General features: G+C 41.2%; 1 protein-coding gene and 1 non-coding gene across 6 annotated transcripts in view; one reads left to right on the forward strand and one right to left on the reverse strand.

Moving 5' to 3' along the window:
* Positions 1-21539, reverse strand: part of Fhip1a (FHF complex subunit HOOK interacting protein 1A) — a 238510-nt gene that overhangs the window by 104565 nt on the left and 112406 nt on the right. The window lies entirely within an intron of this gene.
* Trnaa-agc (transfer RNA alanine (anticodon AGC)) lies at positions 7463-7534 on the forward strand. Its single transcript has one exon. It is a non-coding gene; the product is annotated as a tRNA-Ala (tRNA).

Here is a 21539-nt window from a genome sequence, read left to right on the forward strand (position 1 = left end):
TAAGAAAAAACAAAATTAGTCAAAGTAAATGTAGCTTACAACACAGATTTCTCAGATGAAAAAAAAAACTTTCTGCATTACAACTTACTGTAGCTACACTTGAGTTTCACTAGTCACAAATCTTATAATTGGCATTTATTTTTAGGATATTTTATATTAACATGGCAAAACCTATTCCTTCAGACCAAGATTTCTCTAAAAACCAAACATCAATATGCACCTATAAATAAGTTTCTTAACTTTCTCTTTTAAAAATATTACACTCACTGCAGGCACAGTGACTCAGGAGGCTGAGGCAGAAGGATCACAGGTTCAAGGGCAGCCTGGACAACTTAGTGAGACCCTGTCTCAAAATAAAAAATAAAAAGGACTGGGGATATGGCTCAGTGGTAGAGAACCCCTGGGTTCAATCCCTAGTACCACAAATAAAATATTTATATATATTACATTCATCAGCTACAGATCTGACTGCTGTAAGCCTTCAAGCATCATTTTGTGGAATTCTGAAATCGAATTTGGCAAGAAACTGGTTACCACTGAACAGAGTGGTACTGTACCTCACTGAGGGGTACACACTCTTCCCCTTGTACAGAGAGATGTGCACATTGTTACAAGCCCAAAGCTATCTCTGCACACAGATGTTAAGTATTAATTATCAGTGGCTTCCTTCAGAGACCCCACAAGAGAAAGAGCTCTGGGAACTTGCTATTAACAGTTATGGAGGCTCCAACTCCGCTTGGGGATCCAGGATTAAGGCTTCCCACCTGCTGTTCCAAAAAAATAAAGTAAAACTGAAACGATTCCTATCAGGCAATTCCTTCGTGGCAGCAGGGATGGCTTATTGATGGCCGCCACCACCCAGCCAAGCAGACCTGCCAAGACTCTCCTTGTGGAGAGGGAGGATTAGTTTATCCATAAGCTCCAGAAGCAACTGGGTAGATCACAACTCTCCCACCTCCCATCTACACTTGTCCCTGGAGTGACGGGCACAGACCTGAATGGCGTCAGGCCATCTACACTTCTGAATTAAAAACTCTTCTCCACTGTATTAACATGTGTGTATCAATGTCTTTTGTACATGGACAGGGGCAGCAAAAGCAAGCAAAGAAAACCAAAGACAGTGTTCTAAATTAAGTTTTCCTCCAGATAGATTTTGCATTTAGTGCTATTTCTCCCTAGAGTTGGTGCTTCAGGTAGAACACAAGGAGCACGAATGCATAGGGGTTCCTGCTCCCCATAAAAGCAAGCTGCATTTAGAGGTAACTAACTTCCAAAAGCAAAGGAGTTGTGAGGAAGGTGTGCAAGTAAAAGAGGAAGCTGAGTACCTCCCTTTATTTCAGCAAAAAAGTGATTTTATATAATACTAACACATAGTTCCATAATAATTCACCTCCATTCTGTGTCCTAGGGAATTACCAAACATTGATGATCTGACCCCTTATTATCAGAGTGTAGCTGCAACTTATCTGGGGGTTGGTTCTAACATCAGTGTCTAAGATAAGGCATGAAAAGGTTCAAAATTATTCCCAAACACCCCTTAGCAAAGCACTTGCTAGAAACCAACAGACATCTTTTTAAGTTGCAAAAACAGTTGTAAATCCAACAAAACATCATGTATTTGGGTCAGGCTGTACGAAAGCAGTGTGTGTTTTCAAATCCGAGACTCAGAGATACCCACACATCCAGAGAAAGCTGGAAAGTGGACTAAGCAAGAACACAGCGGAGCGCACATGTACACTACCCTGCACCTTGTGAACCACTATCCTCCCTGCCTTTCAATCCCTGGTGTTTTTTTTGTTGTTGTTGTTCACGGGGGAGGGGGATGCAGGAGTCAAGGACATATATAAGTCATTACACAAGACTGGCGCTTTCTTCAGAATTACCACCCTGAGGGAGCTTCACAAACATTAATAACAACAAAATCTGCATAAAGTTCCAAGTACATTATGTTTCTTGCTTTCATATCAAAAGGAATCTAATATAGGCAAACCATCCAAGAGACAACTCAAGTAATATTAAAGACAGATGTTTCCATTAAGTAAATATGCCTCTGTTTCTAAAATATTTTAAGTTTACACTCACAAACAGAACACACAAACACTGCCAATCGGCAGCTCAGTAATAAATATCATGCTCTGCAGAATGATTTTCACAAGTAAAAGACGGCATAATGATGGAATAGGAGCCAAGAAAATGTAAGCACCTGGGCTTCAGATACAGCTGATCATGCTGACGTTAACCTTTATCTAATCAGCCCACATGGAAAACCAGCAGCAGCGGCTTCCAGCCACTTCTGGGTTCCTTCTGTGACAAATCTAAAGAGAATTTTTACTTTAAATCTGACCACTTTTGCTTCTGGGGGCGTCCAAAAATACATTTAATCATAATTAAGTTACATTTAAAATACAAGAGTACTTACTTAGCACCAGAGAATATCTCACACAATTATATGTTGTTCACTGATAATCAAGTGATTAAAAGTTGCCATGGCCTTTTTTGTCATGTTTTGAGAATTTAAGCCACAAAATAAGAAAAAGGTAAGAGGACTGCTATGATGTTGGAATTAAATATTTTACATAATTATTTCACAATAACATCTTTAGTCTAACACCGTCAGTATTCTATATTTACTGCCTACACAAAACCATAATTACTTGTGGATTGATCAAAATTACTAGTTGACTTGAGCAATTCAGCCAGCAGCATCCTTCAAGGTAATTAGTCAAATCAGCAGTCTATCAAAGTGACTAATAAGTTTCTGAATCACAGATTAGACTCTAGAACATCACCGTAATTTGTAGATTCAGTTCCAAAACCGTGATTCATCTTGTTAAACTCAAAGAGTATTTTCCTCATAATTTAATTTACTCTGTATACCTTTGAGGTTTTTCTTCCCCTTTAAGGAAAAAAAGAAAAGTGACAACAAAAACCAAAGCACAAAATTCACTGAAATCAAATCTTGTTTCAATAAATAAGAAGACCAGGAAGACAGGCGGGAGCTGTTTATGTTATTGTTTTGAGGGTGGATAGAAAGAAACAAAAATGGATTCTAACCAATCAAACCACTCCTTGGTGCCTCAAATTCCATTAAAGACCACAATTCTCTTGATTTGATGCCAATGCCTCTAAAACACTCTTACCCAAGAAGACTGTTTTTTGAAAGAACAAGGAAAGCAATACACTTAAAGTCTGGAGAAAATTTTCTTCCATTTACTAGGGTCAGTGAAACATCCATCATACTGAGACGCAAACACCTTACAGAATAAAAGATCAGAGGAGCTACACAAGTAGGAGATCAAAGCACCAGTGCCTCTGGGGGACCAGCAAGTAACAGTCTGAGCAGGTCCCCCTGCGATTTCTCTCCTAAATCTAGCTTAGGAGGCCAGGGGAAGAAAGGCAAAGCAGAACATGCTATCCCCCCAAAATACTGTGATTAAAAAATAATTAATTCTAGTTTGGCGCTCTCTCTCTCTCTCTCTCTCTCTCTCTCTCTCTTTCTCTCTCTCTCTCTCTCTCTGGAGAAAGAATCTTTTCGAAGTCATTAAACAGAAAAACCATATAATAAAAGTTTTACAAAAGCAAAAGTGTTCCACTTAGCTACACATACTAACTATAACTAGGCATACGAAATTATTTACTGAACATAATGGTACCTCCAGTGGAAAGAAGTTACGACCATACTCAGCAAATGCTTGCAAATGTGTTTCAAGGAGCTGGAATGCACTTAACTAACACCCTCCCTCGGCTCTAATTCCACCTGCTCAGGCTAACAGACACCACTCTGTCCAGGCGTGCCTCACATGCAAAAAGCACACTGTCACCAAAAGTTGAAGGGGATAAAAGGCAAAATGGAAATAAAACATGCCCAATATAATATTAACAAAAATTTTTTTCACTAGTTGCCATGATCAAAGACATTACGCTGAACTAAGTGCCCACTAAACCCCTGCCTTGAATCTGACTGCTAATGCCTTTCTTCTCTAGATCTCTTGGTTTAACTCCTCTCCCCACCGTGACATGGGCTCTGGTGTACTTATTTAAGGACCAGCTTCGGTGTTCTTGAGAGGAAGGATCCCGTCTTTGCTACTCATGAGGTGATTCCATAGACATTTAATCCAAGTGCCCCCAATGTGCAGATGGCTAACATCCATTCGCAGGCATCAGGGACTGATCCAATCACTGGGCGAGATCTGCCTCAGCAAGCAGCGCCCTCAGCCAGGAGAGAAGAGGGAAGCCATTTTTTGAGCACCACCCTGAGCCAGGCACCACACACCCTGTGTGTTCACATCCCAGCGAGGCAGGGACTGCCGTCCCATTTTACAGAGGAAACTCCAACTTAGAGAAAAGGGACTGGTCACATGGCTGGCAAGAAGCAGAGTCGGGAGGCCTGGGCGGAGGGAGGAAGCAGACCAGGAAGAGTTGGGAAGGACTTCAACGAGCGGTTCCCTCACCACATCTGTGTAAGTAGATTAGATTTCTGGGAGTGACACAAGGAAGCACTTCAGCTAAGTGAAGAGACGAGTGTTGGTAATGTGGGATCCGATTCCCTGCAGTGCAGCTCCCCACAGAATAGTGCTATAGGACTCGTACCTACCCCAAATCCAACTTGCAAGGAGACTAGAAGACTGAAAACAGGAAAAACCATTAGTCAGTAACCACTAGTCAGCCAGTACTGCTACCACCACAAGGGATCAAACAGTCTAGAACATATATTGCTGGAGGGACTGCAAATTGGTGCAATCACTATGGAAAGCAGTATGGAGATTCCGCAGAAAACTTGGAATGAAACTACCACCTGACCCAGTTACTCCACTCCTTGGTTTACCCGAAGGACTTACAATCAGCATACCACAGTGACACAGCCACATCAATGTTTATAGCACCTTAATTCACAATAGCTAAACTATGGACCTAGGAGACCTCAACAGATGAATGGATAAAGAAAATGTCATGTATATACACAATGTAATATTACTCAGCCATAAAAAAGAATGAAATTATGGCATTTGTTGGTAAATGGAAGGAACTGGAGACTATCATGCTAAGTGAAATAAGTCAATCCCCAAAAACCCAAAGGCCGAATGTTCTCTCTGGTATGTGAATGGTAACATACAATAATGGTGGAGGGGTGGTGGAGGGAAATTCATTGGACAAAGAGGAATGAAAAGAAGGAAGGAAGGGGGACTAGGAAGGACAGTCGAATGAATCAAACATAATTTTCCTATGTTCATGTATAAATATACAACCAGTATAACTTCACCTCATGTACATCCACAAGAATGGGATCCTAGTTAGGATGTTATACTCCATGTATGTATAATATGTTAAAATACACTCTACTATCATGTATATCTAAAAGGAATGAATTTAAAAAATAGTCTAGAAAACTCGGGTTTTGGCCACTAGAGAAGTTGCATTTTTCTGCTCATGGTAAGGTCTAGCTATAAAGTCTAACTAGTTAGCAATTTTAATAGATATTAGAAAGATGAGAAAAACTGATTATCCTGCCAGCAAAACTTTTAAAAACAACACTAACCATTAACTATTTATTATATTCTCATGTCACTTTATTGTGAGAGGAGTTTATTAACTAAACTCCATTAAGAGATGTTATTACCCAAAATGCCAGTTCAAAAACTTGGTTTTCCCTTTCATTTGGCACCTACTGATCAGCAGCATGAAGAATACTTGTATACACTCTGTAGTTTTCTGTATACAACTAAAATTAGCAAGTTAAAACGTAACTATATGTGCTTTTCTATCAGTTTTTATAAAATGTAAGACCATGCAAAATTTTAAATATAAATTCAGGTCATTAATCACATTTATCCTCACATTACATCCCTGTAGAACAGATTCTGCAATTTGGCTCTTGGTTTCCTAAAATTTCTGCAGACCATGCTTATATCCCATACAAGATGGTCCCAGACTTACCTTCTTTCCTTTGGATAATTACAATATAAAGCACATTCCTGTGTGTGTAGTTTGGGCACCTGTGACTTGGCCAGGTTTTGAATTTAATACTAGAATAAATCACATCATGTATCAAGCAAATTATATAAGAAAGTTGGTTCTACTTTTACAAGTTATGTACCAAACCTTCTATGTACATACACACACACACACTCTCTCTCTCTCTCTCTGTCTCTCTCTCTCTCTCTTTCTTTCTCTCACATGCACATGCGAGCACACACAGTCTCTCACACACAGGATAATGGATTTGTTAGTGGACTACTTCTTGCACAGCTAGAAGACTATGTCTACCTGAAGACTATATTCATCACTCAGAGATTACCTAGTAGCCTCCTTCCCACACTCCCCTATCCTTTTACTGAATTTCAAGAGTTACAAGCACTGAAATAGATGCTCAAATATCCCCCCACCCCCGCAGTTCCCTGCTAACTAGTTAGACTTTATAGCTAGACCTTACCATGAGCAGACCTTATTCGCCCAGCTGCAAGGAGTACCTGTGGACCTCAGCCCTTTCCAGAAACTGCTCTCTACTGAAGAGAGTCGCTTTGCCCAGAGTTACACCTCCTTGAGGGGAGCACACATTCATAACTAAGGGTGGGTGGGACCCCCTCACTTCAACTCAGGACAACTCTTGAGGGGCCATCACATCTCCCTGGAGGGTTGACACAGGCCTTGGATGAGCTTTGGTGGCAGGCCATCATCACCATGCCCCTTTCTTTCCACCTGAGGTGATTCAGAGAGCAGACCTTAACAGAGTCCCCCTTCATGCAAGTGTCTGAGAGCCTGCATCAGAGCCTGCACCCAGGAGGACCTGCAACAAGTACCACCAGTCAACGAAGACACTGCACATCTAAGACAACTACACACATTTAGGAAAGAAAATAATTTTTAAAATAACATTTTTTTGTGTGGTGCTGGGGATTTGAACCCATGGCCTTTTGCATGCAATGCAAGCACTCTACCAACTGAGCTAAATCCCCAGTCCCAATAACTTTTTTTTTTTACGTTACAAGCCTTTGATCACCAAAATACTCCAATGCTGCTTCAGTATGCTCAACCCATATTTTCCAATATTCAGCCCTTTATAATTCTGATCCCCAGACCAATCTTAAAAGAATTAACACCAAAAAATGGCTTTTCCTATTATATAAATTGTAAACCTCTATGTACTTACATTACATTGAAAAGCATTTACCCTTCATGTTAGGCTGTTGGCAATTTAGCTAATTTAAAAATAAATAAGTATCAACAATCTGGAGAACAAGGAAAATAAATTAGCCCAGTCACTCACTTGCTTCTCTTAAAAATAAGCTGTTTGGGGCTGGGGTTGTAGTTCAGTTGGTACAGCGTTTGCCTTGCATGTGTGAGGCACTAAGTTTGATCCTCAGCACCATATAAAAACAAATAAATAAAATAAAGATATTGTATATGTCTATAACTTAAAAACTATTTTAAATAAATTAATTAATTAATCATTTTGAGGGGTTGGGGGTGTAGCTCAGTGGTAGAGCTTGTGCTTAGCATGCATGAGGCCCTGGGTTTGATCCCCAGTACCAAATCATAAAATTTAAGAAAAGCCCTTTTCAAAAATTTTCTAAGAGGACTCTAATCATAAAAAGAAGAGAGTAAGAAGGAAGAAGAGACCTTTACTCTACTTTAACATCCACTCATCTCCCTTACAAAAAGGCTATTCGTAAGTTATGTGAAAAGGACATGTGTCCTATACTACCTTGTGAGTAAGGGAACTTTGTTTCTGGGGAACTGTCTTGCCTATTAAACATCTCTCTGATATTTCCAAAATAGTTATCACTATAGTGCAACACAAAGAACACCGGACCAGGGGTCAGAGTTCCCAGGTCCCAGTGCTGGTGCAGCCACTGACCTGTGGCACCTAGTGATTCCACCAGATTAATAATTCAGGGATTAGCAAGGCATAGTGGTGCACATCTACAATCTCAGTGGCTTGGGAGGCTGAGGCAGGAGGATTGTAAGTTCAAAGCCAGCCTTAGCAATAGTGATGCTAAGCAACTCAGTGAGATCCTGTCTATAAATAAAATACAAAATAGGGCGGGAGATGTGGCTCAAGGGTTGAGTGCCTGAGTTCAATCCCTGGTACCAATAATAATAATAATAATTCAGGGGTTGGCTGGTCAGTCAGGCAGCCCAGATTCCAGTACTAGCTTCATTCCTTACTAGGCCACGTGACCTTGGGCATGACATTAAACCTCTCTAAGCCTAATGCCTCATCGACAAAATACAGATGACCATAATGTCACACCTCACAGGACAATAGGGAGATTTGCGACACTGTAGGTGAGCGCTCAGCACAGTGTCTTCCTCATTACAAGCACTAACAAAAGTGAGCTATCACTATTAACTAGCTTCCATCCAGGCCTACCAGAACCAGGGCTTTGGGGAGAAGCAGTGCTTCAGGCATTTAAAAAATAATAAATATTAATACTTTTTAAGATGTCAACTCGTTGCTTTTATCAGACTTATATCCTAAATTTCCACAGGAGATTTTGCTCAAAAAAAGAAAGGAAGGAGGATGTCTAAGAAAGTTCAAACCCACTGGACTAGAAGATCTTAGAGCTTAAGCCTTATCTGCCTGAGGCCCACTCCAAAGGGCAGCCTTCCCCTTGGAGCTGCCATTTACACAGTGAAGTAGAGAGGTGTGTCCTGACTGTTTCAGAGAAGGTCTGAATCTGCACTATATCTGTAGGTATTTCTGCCACTTCTCACACACACAGGATGAAATTGATGGTCTCCAGCCCTTGATGACAACTCTTCAGGAGACAAGACAGAGCCAACCACAAAAGACTGCACAAAAGCATGTCACACTATTCTTTCCTGGTTTCAGAACAGAAATACTCCACTCTAATCAGAACTGCCAACCTAGAGAAAGAACTGCCATACCATTTCTGAACTAAGGAACAAGTGGCGAGACAGAGGCTGGCTGCTAGAACTAAAAAATGGGGACCAAAGGGAATGTCTCATAACTGAAACCTGAGAATCTGAATTTCCCTTGGCTCTTGAGGCCCAGCCACGGGCAGAAACAAAGTCTGGGCTCTGCAAGAGCAGAAAGTCTGGGGGTGTAGCTCAGTGGTACAGCGTTTGCCTAGCATGTCCAAGGCCTTGGGTCCCAACCCCAGCACTGAATGAATGAATGGGCAAGCAAACAAGCAGCAAATGGTTTTGCTTTTGAGACAAAGCCTGTTATCAAACCTGGATATTTCCAGGGTTCTCCTCCTTTTACAACATGCTTTATGTATATGTCCATGGTATTGGTCAAGTCAAGTACTCACTTCCTCATGGCATTTCCAGATGCACTAATGGAAAGGGAGTCTTCAGTCCTGGGTAACTTCTTACTTCTTACTTCTCAGATCTTGGCCTAGACCTCCACCACTAGGAAGCATTCCCAGAGGAGCTCATCTTCTGCCCGAGACTACAAACTCCATGATGACAATGTTGACCTTATTTCACTGTTTTATTTTGGTTTGTTTATGTGGTGCTGGGAATTGAACTCAGGGCCTAGTGCATGCACAGTGAGCACTCTACCAAAGAGCTATTTCCTGGCCCCTGCTGTGTTTTTAATCCCTTACATAAATGCTTGCCACATGATAGGCCCGTAAGAAATATTTGTTGAGTAAATTGATGAATGAATGAACAAGTGAATAAGTAAGAGATGGTGGTTGTGCCAAAAATTTAAGCCCAGATTAATCTAGCATTTCCAAGATATTTAAACAACTGCAAGATATCTCCAAAAGATAAATGGGACAATTAAAGTTCTTCTCCTAAGCCTCCCAACCAAAAACACATTAAATAGTATTAAAGCATTCACTTTTCCCAAAATGTGAGAGGTTTTTCAGGGCAGGTTTCCTTTCTTTTCTCAGTACTGAGGACTAAGTCCAAGGGGTGCTCTACCACTGGGCTATGTCTCCAGACTCTTTTACTTTTTATTTTGAGTCAGGGTATCACTAAGTTGCTAAAGCTGATCTCACACATGTGTGTACCACCACACCCAATAGTTTTCTTTGGGAATTATTTAATGTTATTAGGAAATTTTAATTTGTCAAGATAATTCTTATAATCTACTGATAACTCCATTGTTCTTGGTTAAGGACAGGTGATAAAGGTAGGCTCTGAAACTAAGAAAAGGAAATATTTTGCCTTGGTTCATTTTAGCCAATCCCACTGGCAATACAGGTGAGATATGAATTTCTTCTATGCTTCTGGCCTTGAAACTGCTAACCTTTTTATAACTTAATAATCACAATATCAAAAAACAAACTGAATTATAAAAAGCATTTACTTTTCATTCCATATTACTGATAAACAGAAATATTAATCCATGTTCCCCAGACCCTCCTGGGAAGCCAAGTGCTCCTCAGGGAAATGTAAAGCACACTGAGGACTTGTATGCTGCCAAACCTGGAAGAGGGTGGCTCAGAGAACTGGTTCCAGGGGCAAGAGGCAGTCGAGCTGAGCCAGTCTCCGTGGGTTAGCTGGATACCAAACCTCTTCTCACTCCCATGACAGAAGAAGAAAAGAACCACACGGCCAGACACTGTGGTCACCTCCTAAACTCCTGACCCCAAGGAACCCTGTTAGCACAAGGCCCTGAACAACCTCAAAGAGTCTGAGACTGCCGTGTGTGAAAGGCAGGCCACGTTCCAGGTCCCCATCTGCACACTCTTTCCCTGTGATCTGTTACACACTAGCACCTGCGAGGCCCTGTGGGGAAGGAGGATTTATGCAGTGGGCTGTCTGATTAGCGTCGTCAGCATCCCTTTATCTTAGCCCCAGAGAGTTTGGGAACATTGCTTATTTCACCATAAGCTGTACCTCCAAACTTGGTGAGCTGTGTTTCACTATAGGTGAAGCAGATGGAGGTGTGTGGATGGATTAAGATGAGAAACAGGAAGACATGGTGAAAACTCAATGAGTTTGAAAACTCGAAACCAAATCCTCATTCTACTCTCAACCAGCTACCGAGCTTGGACAAGTGACTGACTCTCTCTGTGTCTCACTTTCTTTACCATCGAGTCCTGGGGCTACAGTAAATGCTTTGCAGTCTCCTCCAGGTCCTAAATCTAAGAAATATTTGAAGCCCATCAAGTCACTACTGAAAATCAACCCATAAGTCTCTCAAAGTGCCAGGCTTTTTACTCTAAAGTACTTTGGATTCAATGCAATTCAAACCATGACCCACACCCTGTATCATCCATCCCATGAGCAAAGACTTACCAAAATATTAGTACTCAACAAGCACCGTGAAACATGCTGGAGGCTCCCAAGTTAGAAAAAGTAATAAAATGGTACAGTTTGGGTTCGGTTTGGTTTGGGTTTTTTTTTTTTTTTTTTTTTTTTTTTTTTGGTGTATGTGTATATCAGGGATTGAACCCATGGGCACTGAACCACTAAGCCCCAGCCCCAGTCCTTTTATTTTATTTTCTATTTTAAGACAAGGTCTCATTAAGTTGCTTAGGGCCTCAATAAGTGGCTAAGGCTAGGTTTGAATTTGTGATCCTCCTCTCAGCCTCCTGAGTCACTGGGATTACAGGTGTGTGCCACTGCACCCAACTTGGTACAGTCTTTTGAAAGGTAATTTTTGCATATATCAAGTCTTAAAAGGTCACAATCTTTTTTCTTTTTTTCTGTTTTTTTTTTTTAGATGTAAATGGACAGAATGCCTTTATTTTATTTGTTTATTTTTATGTGGTGCTTGAACCCAGCACCAGGAAAGTGCTCTGCCACTGAGCTACAGCCTCAGCCCCTAGGGTCACAATCTTTGACACACTTCAGTACACAAACATTAATAGTCATTAAAAAATTGGAAGTAAGTAATATGTCCATTATAGACACACTAAGTGAGCAAATGAAATTGTTTACAGTCACTGTAATGGTGACTTAAAATAATATTTAATAGCACAGGCATACTTTCATATTATAATATTAAATAAGAAAAACAATAGAGAAAATTAAATATATGGCATGACATTATGTACAACACGTACATTATTATGCATTATTATACAATGTTATGTATAGTTTTTTTTTTTTTTTGGTATCAGGAATTGAACTCAGGAGAACTCAACACTGAGCCACATCCCCAGCCTTATTTTGTATTTTATTGAGAGATAGGGTCTGAGTTGCTTCACACCTTGCTTTTGCTGAGTCTGGCTTTGAACTCAGGATTCTCTTATCTCAGGCTCCTGAGCCACTAGGTTTACAGGCTTGTGCCACTGTACCTGGCGGTTATGTATAGTATTTATAAATAAGACTAGGAGGCTAGATAAACTGAATAGTAGCTATTCCCAGGTGTATGTCATTTCTTCTTTTGTGTCCGTATTCTAAATTCCCTATCACAGCATGTAATCATTATAATCAAAGAATTTTCTAGTTTATATACAGGACTGAAGGACACAAAACAAGGAAGGTTTTAGCAATTACTACCTTATGCTGCCTATTAAATGCATTTAGTGTTCGGACAGAGAAATGTCACTGTGGGCTGGGGTGGCCAAGGATAGAGCCCGGGGTGGGGGGTGGGGGTTCCCTTGATAGAGGCTCACCAGCACAAATATCAAGAGCACAGAATCTAGGGCTGGATTTCCTAGGTGCCCATCCTCACTCTGCCGCTTTCCTTGCTGTCCCAGTGTAGACAAGTCTCTCCAACACTCTTTATTCCTCGGCTTAGTCATCTGAAATACGGGGCTGTTATCAATTTTTCCTCATAAAGCTCTTAAATTCATATGAGAAAGGGTGGAAGGATGGCCCCTGCCTGCCTGATGAGAAGCACTACTCCCCATGCTAAGCAGCATTAGAAGGGCATTTTAGGCAACATAAAAACAGTAATATTTCGCTCTCTTTTGCTAACTTCTTTTTATGTATCAGATAACACACACAGTGCCCATCTCCCAAGTCCAGGAAGGAAAGACTAACATATCCAACATGTAGATGAGCAATCTCAAGCACAGGGAGGGGTCTGGAGCTGAGCTAGTATCAGATGCCAAGCAAATCTGACTGCAGGGCCCATGCTCTTAATCACGGCACCATCCTGCAGGGGCGGTAAACACCCGCACCTGGGCACACCACTTACTCTTGAAAAGGACAGGAACTGGGTAAAGAAAGCCAGGCAAGAGAGCTCAGCTCTAATTCATTAGGTGACTGAAAGCTCATAAGACATTCTGGGCAAAGTAGTTACAGGACAAAAGATGAATGTAAGGAAATCGGTCTAGCACAGATAAGCGTGGGATAAGCTGGCATGAGGCAAAAAAAAAGAGAGTGGGGAGAGAGAGAGAATATATTATAAACAAAGCAGGTGTTGTGCTGGTGAGAGACTGCGCCAGGTGATAGCAAAGAGAATACAGAAGGGCAAATAAAAAATGTGCGTGTGTGCGTGTGTGTGTGTGTGTGTGTGTGTGTGTGCGCGCGCGCAGCACTGAGCCACATCCCGAGCCCTTTTTGTAAAGGCAGCGGTTCACTGAATTGCTGAGGCTGGCTCAGAACTTGCCCTCCTGAGTCACGGGATCACAGGCAGGTGCCACCACACCCAGCTCCAAGACACTGGGAAGGGAAAGTTAAGAGAACTTTCCCAACAATGAGTCTTGGGAGAGACAAGTCACATCTCACAATCCACTGAGGATATTTTGATTTCTGTAGGTTTTGTCAAGTATTTTGTGCAGTTACTTAATTTTAAAGCATTTTTTTTAAAGATCAAACCAACAGCAGCACAAAGCAAAGCCTCACACAGCATCGTCTCCATCCAAGCAATTCCTGGGGACTGAAAAGGTGTACCTCAGCAGATGACCAAAGTGACCAAGGGGGAAGCAGGGAAGCAGAGAGCATGAACGTTCATTTTGTGAAGGAGGCGGCTATTTACAAAATCAAGATAAAGAACCCACTAATGGCTAATAGGACAGAGCCCAAGTGTGATAGCATCTCCCAGCACAAGGCAGGGCTGATTTACCTCTTGTTTTCAAGAGCTTGCCAACACAAATGTGTGACTGGTCTAATTAGCTCACTCAGCCTAGGAAAAGACACGGCCCAAACCATGAGTCACCCATCACTCCTCCCTGGACGGGGCAATGTCTCACAGAAGCCTATCCTTCAGCCCCACGTTGCCCTCATTAGAGAGAATGAAGCCTGCCAGCACCCAGCACCGAGGTGCTTAAAGAATATCATTGGATGGTGATGACAGACACGAGTCTCAGAAGAATGAGCTCTTATGGTGGAAAAGAAGAAGAGGCATAATGGACTGCAAAAATGTCCGCGCCCTGGCTGAAGTCCCATTACGAGCTCCAGCAGGGCCACTGACTGCACGGTGCCCGCCTTCCATCGCACTCTCGGGCTCCAGGAAGGCAGTGCAGCGCCCCCTCCACCCAGGTCCTGAGCACACACATCTGTAGAGCCTGGCCAACTACTGCATTTGCTCAACAAATATTCTTGGGCACTTAACCATTCACAGGTAATAAAGGATTATCTAGTCTTTTGTTGCTAATGCAAAAGAAGATCTAAAATCAGTCCATGTGCTTTAAAAAAAAAAAACTTAAAGGGAAGAGAAGACAATCAGAGAAAAAAGAAGTGAGGCCTTCAAACTTCATCCAACAGTCTGATGGCAGCAAAGGGCAGCTGCTGGCTGGATACCTTTAAGGGGGTACATACACGTTCAAAAAGCAAATATTCTTTAGGTGGGCAGGGAGGAGGTTATGTAATTGCGCCTACCTCGTGAATGCAGGCCAAATCAGAATGTCAGAAAGAAAATTTCAAATAGTCATTTATCCAAATTGTCCTGCCTGCTCTACCTTCACCGTCACTGCCTGGAGGAAACTCAGTCAGGAGGCCCTGGAGAAGGTGGGAACGCCCAGGGCAGCAGGTGCCAACAGAACCAGGGAATCGAGACACTTGGGACGCGGAGCCAGTGGAGTCTGACACATAAGCACAGTTCACATCTTTAATTTTCTAAACTTCTTATTGTCACCATTAAGATTTCTTTATAAGACTATCTGTTCATGTGTAAAGTCAGGATAGTTTACTATCCCGATTTTATGTCTATAGAGAACTTTGAACATCCTGGAACTTGAAAAATGAATCATCTGGTATCACTTGATACTGAACAACAGACACCAAGAACAAGAAATTTTTCACAGGAAAACAAAATGTTAGTTTTACCATTTTACTAAGTGTATATTACTTATATTTGAAGTATTTGAAAAACAAAACTAGATAGAACTATGCTATAAAATGAAAGAGTCAAACAAAATTTTTCTTTTTTTTTTTTTCTTATACCCTCAGGGGCATTTACCTCGAACCAACATCCCCAGCCCTTTTTTTTATTTTCCACTTTGAGACAGGGTCTTGCTAAGTTGCTTAAGGCTTTGCTAATTTGTTGAGGCTGGCCTCAAACTTGCAATCCTCCTGCCCCAGCCTCCTGAGTTACTGGGATTATAGTCATGTGCCACCACATCCAAACAAAATTTCATTAAGAATTGTTTAAAAGTATTTATGAATACCTTCCTTTTAAAGTATGTTTTCTTTAAAATACCCTCTCCCCAACTTGGCTGCAAACAAGTCTTGGTCAACTATTCAATTTTGTTGCATACAGCTCTGTGGGAAAGAATGACTGCAGAAATCCTACTTGCAATTGAGATGGATGGATAGATAGAATACGTCATTTAAGATACAGAATCATAAAAAATGACATATACATTTCTTAAATATTTTATCATGAAACATAAAAATCAAATTTATTTGCTATCATTTCCATATAGACCAAGGCCAGTTCTTCAACTACATATCTACTGATAGAAGTTCAAATTTGTCTTTCATGCATGAACTGTACTCATGAAATGCATCATCTGTAATTTCCTGTTTGGGCTACCGGAAGTTGAAAAAAACTTTAGTGTGACTCTATCTCAGTGTGGAATCCTTCCATATTTTAAACATCTTTCCCAACCATTTAGAGTTCTGTCTTCTACATCTAATTTGACAGTTGCAACATTTTATGGCAACCTGCCTTTATTCCTTCCCCCAAAAAATCAACTTCCTGGGGCTGGGGTTGTGGCTCAGCAGTAGAGTACTCACCTAGCACGTGTGAGACGCTGGGTTCGATCCTCAGCACCATATAAAAATAAATAAAATAAAGGTATTATGTCCAACTACAACTAAATTTTTTTTAAAAATTCAACTTCCTTTTCACATACATTTCCTGTTTCTATGTCATATGATGAAACTGTGTAATTACTATAACAATGCTTGTTGCTGGCAATGGGAGACTTTTGCAGCTTTGAGAGCTCACTAGAAATAGTCTGTGTTTTTTCAGACAGAATGGAAAGCACTGACAATCCAGGAAAGCACTTAGATAGGTAAAGAGAACTTCCATTGTATTATTAAAAGAAGCCAGCTGCATTCTCAAAAGCTAGCCTCTAACATGAAAGGGTATCCGCAGGCAAGATTATTCTTGTTTGGAAAAAATATGAGTTAAGTCTCTCAGGGAGGGAACTTTGTCTTTCCGCCACATCCCTTGGGGGAGAAATGCTATAGAGTCAATTGCTTTCCAGAAGGCGAGTACAGCACTATGCTCTACGTAGCTCAAGGTCATCCCCACACTTTAATTTGCAGGATTTACACTGGGAGATAATCCCTAATAGACAGGCGGGTAGAAAAATTACCTGCCTTGAGCAGTTAGCCCATTTCTAAGGAAACTGAGAGATCTGCAAATAAACTTTCCCTCTTCACCCCACCCCCACAAAATAGACACTACTCTATACCTATCAAAGGCCTTCTCAAATAAGCAGTGATAATACTGAGGCCAGCCCACAGCCTCATGTTTGATTACTAGCCTCACTAGAGACCTTTGGGCACAACATCTAAGCTCTAGACTCCACCACTCCTCATGGTCTCCCACGCCTGGTCCTCATGGGCAAGCCACTGAACCAGCTGGATGGCCAGATGTCCCATAACACAACTCTGTACAGAAATGTAGGTTAGTCCTGGTAAGGAAATAGGAGAGACACTAACATTCATAAAGCTTGCAGGTGATCACAAATACAAACACATGTGCGCACACACACGTTTACACACACATAATATAAAAAAAAAGATATCATCCAAAATGTCAACAGGGGTTTCTTCTGGAAAGTGAGACTCCATGTGTGTTTAATTTTATTGGTTTTATCTGTATATTCTAAATTTCTAAAACTAACAAGTGTCACCAGTATTATTTGTTTTTCATCATCAGAGGGAAAAAGCCTGGTTCATAGGAAGTACTTTTTATTTTTTTTTCCTTAAAAATATGTGCCATTTTAGTGACATATCATTTACTGACATATTTAATGATATACTGTGTTCATTCGATCAATCTGCTAATGGGTAGATGTTTAGTTTGTCTGCAGATTTTGAATGTCACTGTGTGCAGGGGACATTCTTTAAACATTTGGCACACCCATGATTCTGTCCTTCAGTTAAAATCTGAGGAGGGGAAGTAACAGCTCACAGGGTCAAGGCATTTGAAGGCCGAGGGTGCAAGCAGACTCCCCAGAGCTGTCCTGCTACATGTGACCGATCATTAAGAACCCATTCTCCTCACTAGTGCTGCTCATAACAGGGGATTCACTTGCTCTTGAATTCTCTAGACTTTGGATTTTTAACAGCAGATTAAAATATAGGAATAATTTGGTTGTCTGTTCAATTAGAAAATTTGTCAATTTTATTTACATTGCAAAATTTTGTTAGAGCACTAAGACAAATAAAAATATAAAATGAAATAAACCTCTGTAGGACTCTATATTCAACTCAGTACTTTTGGTGAAGCTAATCATAACATCTTCAAACCATTAGCCTATGGAATTTGGCCTCCCCACCAAGAACGCCCTGGCTAAGGACCGAGGGGGTCTTTTCATAGTAATTACCTTGTAAAGGGAAATGGAGTGAGTGAGAGAATGTGGGCTCCATGTGCTGCTGCAAGGAACAGGTGTCTAGTACAGAGTTAGCTGTCCAAGACATTTATTGACAGCATTTCTGTGATAACTCTAATACAGCATAATGAGAACTTCAATGGCAGGTGTTTCAATCCAGTTTTTGTGTTCATTTGTTTGTTTTTGGTAGTAGGAACTGAACTCATGGGTACTTTGTCACTGAGCCACATTCCCAGTCCTTTTTATTTTTTTATTTTGAATATGGTCTGACTAAGTTGCTGAGGCTGGCCTCAAACTGTGATCCTTCTGCCTCAGCCTCCTGAGTTGCTGGGATGACAGGCATGTGCCACAGCACCCAGCTGCCCAATCTGCTTCATTTTACAGATGAAGCAATGGGTTTACAAAGCTAGACTGAGAACTCAGGTCTCCCTGATGGCAGTTTTCCTCTAAAACTAATTTGTCTGTTGGTGGGTTTTCCACATACAGATTGGAAGCCAGTGACACCTTAATTCTCACAATTACATTTAATCAGAGCAATCTGCAATTTGAGATTTAAGTCAAGATGCTCAAAATATACTTGGTTTATAGATATCTGCCTAGTTACATAATACTTCCCTGTAGCAGATATTTTAAGTTACAGACTAAAAGCAAATAGGTTTATACACACCTCAGAAGATGATGAATGATTGATTATAAATCCCTACCCTGATACGGGGTTTCTGATTGCATTAGACAGAGGGCATGAAGACTAATTAAAAATGCTCATACATTCATCACAGTTGATTGTACATAATCCACTGCTGAATGTACAAGTGTGGCACCTTCTCCAAAGTGACAGAGAAAACAGATGAATTTCTACTCAAAACTCCCACAGGCTATTTGTCTTGATTTCGGGGTAAATGGGCTTTCCCTAATAACCTAAATCACAAACAGAATGACGGTTAGAAAACCCTAGGCCAAATTTCACTCCCCTCTGGAAGCAGGGACTGGCCCGGCCAGTTACACCGCACATGATCAATAAATAATTACGGATGAACTGGTAAACAGGTCTACAGGCATACATTAGGGATTTTCAAAACTAATTTTTCTGGATGCCTACATAATTGGAAGTCATAGTGTGTGTTCCAGGGAGCTAAAGGAAATACACCCCGTATGCCACCACACACAGCCCCTAACCGGCTCCCTCACATTCACGTGCCAGCCCTACGGTGACGGCTCTTGCTCCTGCTCCTCTCTCCCCGTGCCTTCCGGGTGACAACTGCTATCTGATAGTCACATGCCAAAACACCACCAAGGTACACTGCGGAAGGGCCCTTGCCAACAAGGAAAGGGGGGCACCCTCACCTCCACCTGCCAGGGAAACGGCCGCGCACCACAATCATCAGCAGATGGCCCTCAGCTCCAACGGGAGGGATGGGGGGAGGCTGATGGCACTCTGTGCTCTCCAAGAACCCTTGCCCCCCCCTCCTTCCTGGTCCCAGAAAGCTACTACCTCTTCCTCTCTGACCTGATCTAGCATCAAGATGTGACAGTAGGAGAAGCTACTGACTGTGTGCCTGAAAGTCCCACTGTGTGGGAGCAATGAGGAGTGGAAGAGGAAGAGCATCTAAACCACAGAATCTGCTCATCAGACAGCATGTTTGGAGAACTGACGTAAAATTCAAAACCCAGGCTGGGGGGGTAGCTCAGTAGTAAAGCACTTGCCCAGCATGCAGGAGGCCCCAGGGTTATCTCCAGCACCACTAAAAAGCAAAAACAATAATCAGATAGGTGTAGTAGTACAGACCAGTAATACCAGCAATTCAGGAGGCAGGAACTGGAGGTTCACAAATTCAAAGCCAGTCTGGGCAGATTAGTGAGATCCTAACTCAAAATAAAATAGAGCTGGGGTTGTGGCTCAGTGGTAGAGCACTTATCTAGCACATGTGAGGCACTGGGTTTGATCCTCAGCACCACATAAAAATAATTAAACAAAACAAAGGCCCTGTGTCCATCTACAACTAAAAAAATCAAAAAATATATTTAAAATAAATAAATAAAACACTTGGGATGTAGCTCAGTAGTAGAGCAACTCTGGGATCCATCCCCAGTACCACAGAGGGGAAAAAAATATCAAAATTATATTCAATGACGGCACTTGAAGTTCTACTTTTTGATTCATTCAATGTACAAAAGATTTGACAGATGCAAGCAGATTAGAAATTATGTAATCTGCATTATAGCAAGAAAAATTTTTGAATTTTTTTCACAACGATTACAAAGCTAAGCTGAAAAGGGAGAAAATTAATAAAGACTTGGCTAGGAAAGTCATTCTGGTTTAAGCAATAAAGTGACAAAACCAAGAAAAGATAACAGCTTGAACAATGGCAAGATGGTTACACAGTTACTCTTTGAAAAAATTACTACTTTCTGAGAAGCAATCAAATAGCAGTGCTGGATTAAGCAAGGCTACACAGACTCCTTCCATATGAATCACTAGTGAACCAAATTTATATCTTCCATTATGAAACTTTCTTATATATTCCTTAAATAGTTCTGTTTTGATTTCACACACACACACACACACACACACACACACACACACACACAAATTCTGCCTTCTTTACCCTCTGCTTTCTTCATACATCTCTTTGTGGGCCCAGGAGATCCAGACTCTGACCCAAGCTCTGCCCCTATAGATACTAATGTAATTTACACAGTATTAGTGAGCTTCCCGTTCACCCATCAATGTATCCAGCCAATTTCACTCAGCACCAGATTGGGTGCCAAGTGGGAGGAAGAGACTGAATGAATCAAGCATGGTCCCTGTTCCTGTGAAGCTTGGCCCATAAAAAAGAGGGGTAGAGAAGAACTCGACAGTCCCTTTCAGTTTCAAGGTTCTGTTAAGGGTGGTGGCTTTGCTTTATTTATCTGTGGTCCTGGGGATCAAACACAGGGTCTTGCAGATGCTAGACAATAGCTCTACCCTGGCCCAGGTTTCAAGTTTTCAACTTTACTCTTCTCCCTCTGTCTCCTGATTCTCATGGCACAAACTTTATTTTTTCATTCCATTATTAACAACCTCTAACACCCACAAATGGTACCACATGAAAACTGTACCAGCAGAGAGACTTGGCCAAACAGGTTCATATGACAAAAAAGGAAGAAAATGTGATAGAGGGATTCTACAAAAATTAAGACCTAAAAAAATGCACAAAAGTTTCATTTTAGAAAAACAAGATGTGAGTTAAAGTTATCACTGGCAGGGGAGAAGAACAGAGAGCAGAGCCTGCTCTTCCACCTGAAAAATTGGAACCTGATCCCATGAAAAGCTGGTCACTGGGTCATTCAATCCTGATTGCTTAATGAAAGTGTGCAAATCAGCAGATATTATGCTGGAACGTTCCAAGTGTCCCTAATTATGACCGAGTAGATAAAGGCTTTAAAAATCATACTTCACCCTATTTGAAAGGGTGTCTGGCACATCATTAATTAAAACACCTCGGCTCCCAACTACATTAGAAGCATGGTAATTATCTTCATACAAAATATGCTTTATAACACTCAAAATGCTTCAAACCCTGGGGTGACAACAGAATATAAACAAAAAGACCCTGCATTAGGGCTCCTGTCCATTACCACGCTGCTGCAGATCCAAGTGAAGAGCTCCCC

Source organism: Ictidomys tridecemlineatus, chromosome 9, assembly GCF_052094955.1.
Source record: "Ictidomys tridecemlineatus isolate mIctTri1 chromosome 9, mIctTri1.hap1, whole genome shotgun sequence".
NCBI classification, from domain to species: Eukaryota; Metazoa; Chordata; class Mammalia; order Rodentia; family Sciuridae; genus Ictidomys; species Ictidomys tridecemlineatus.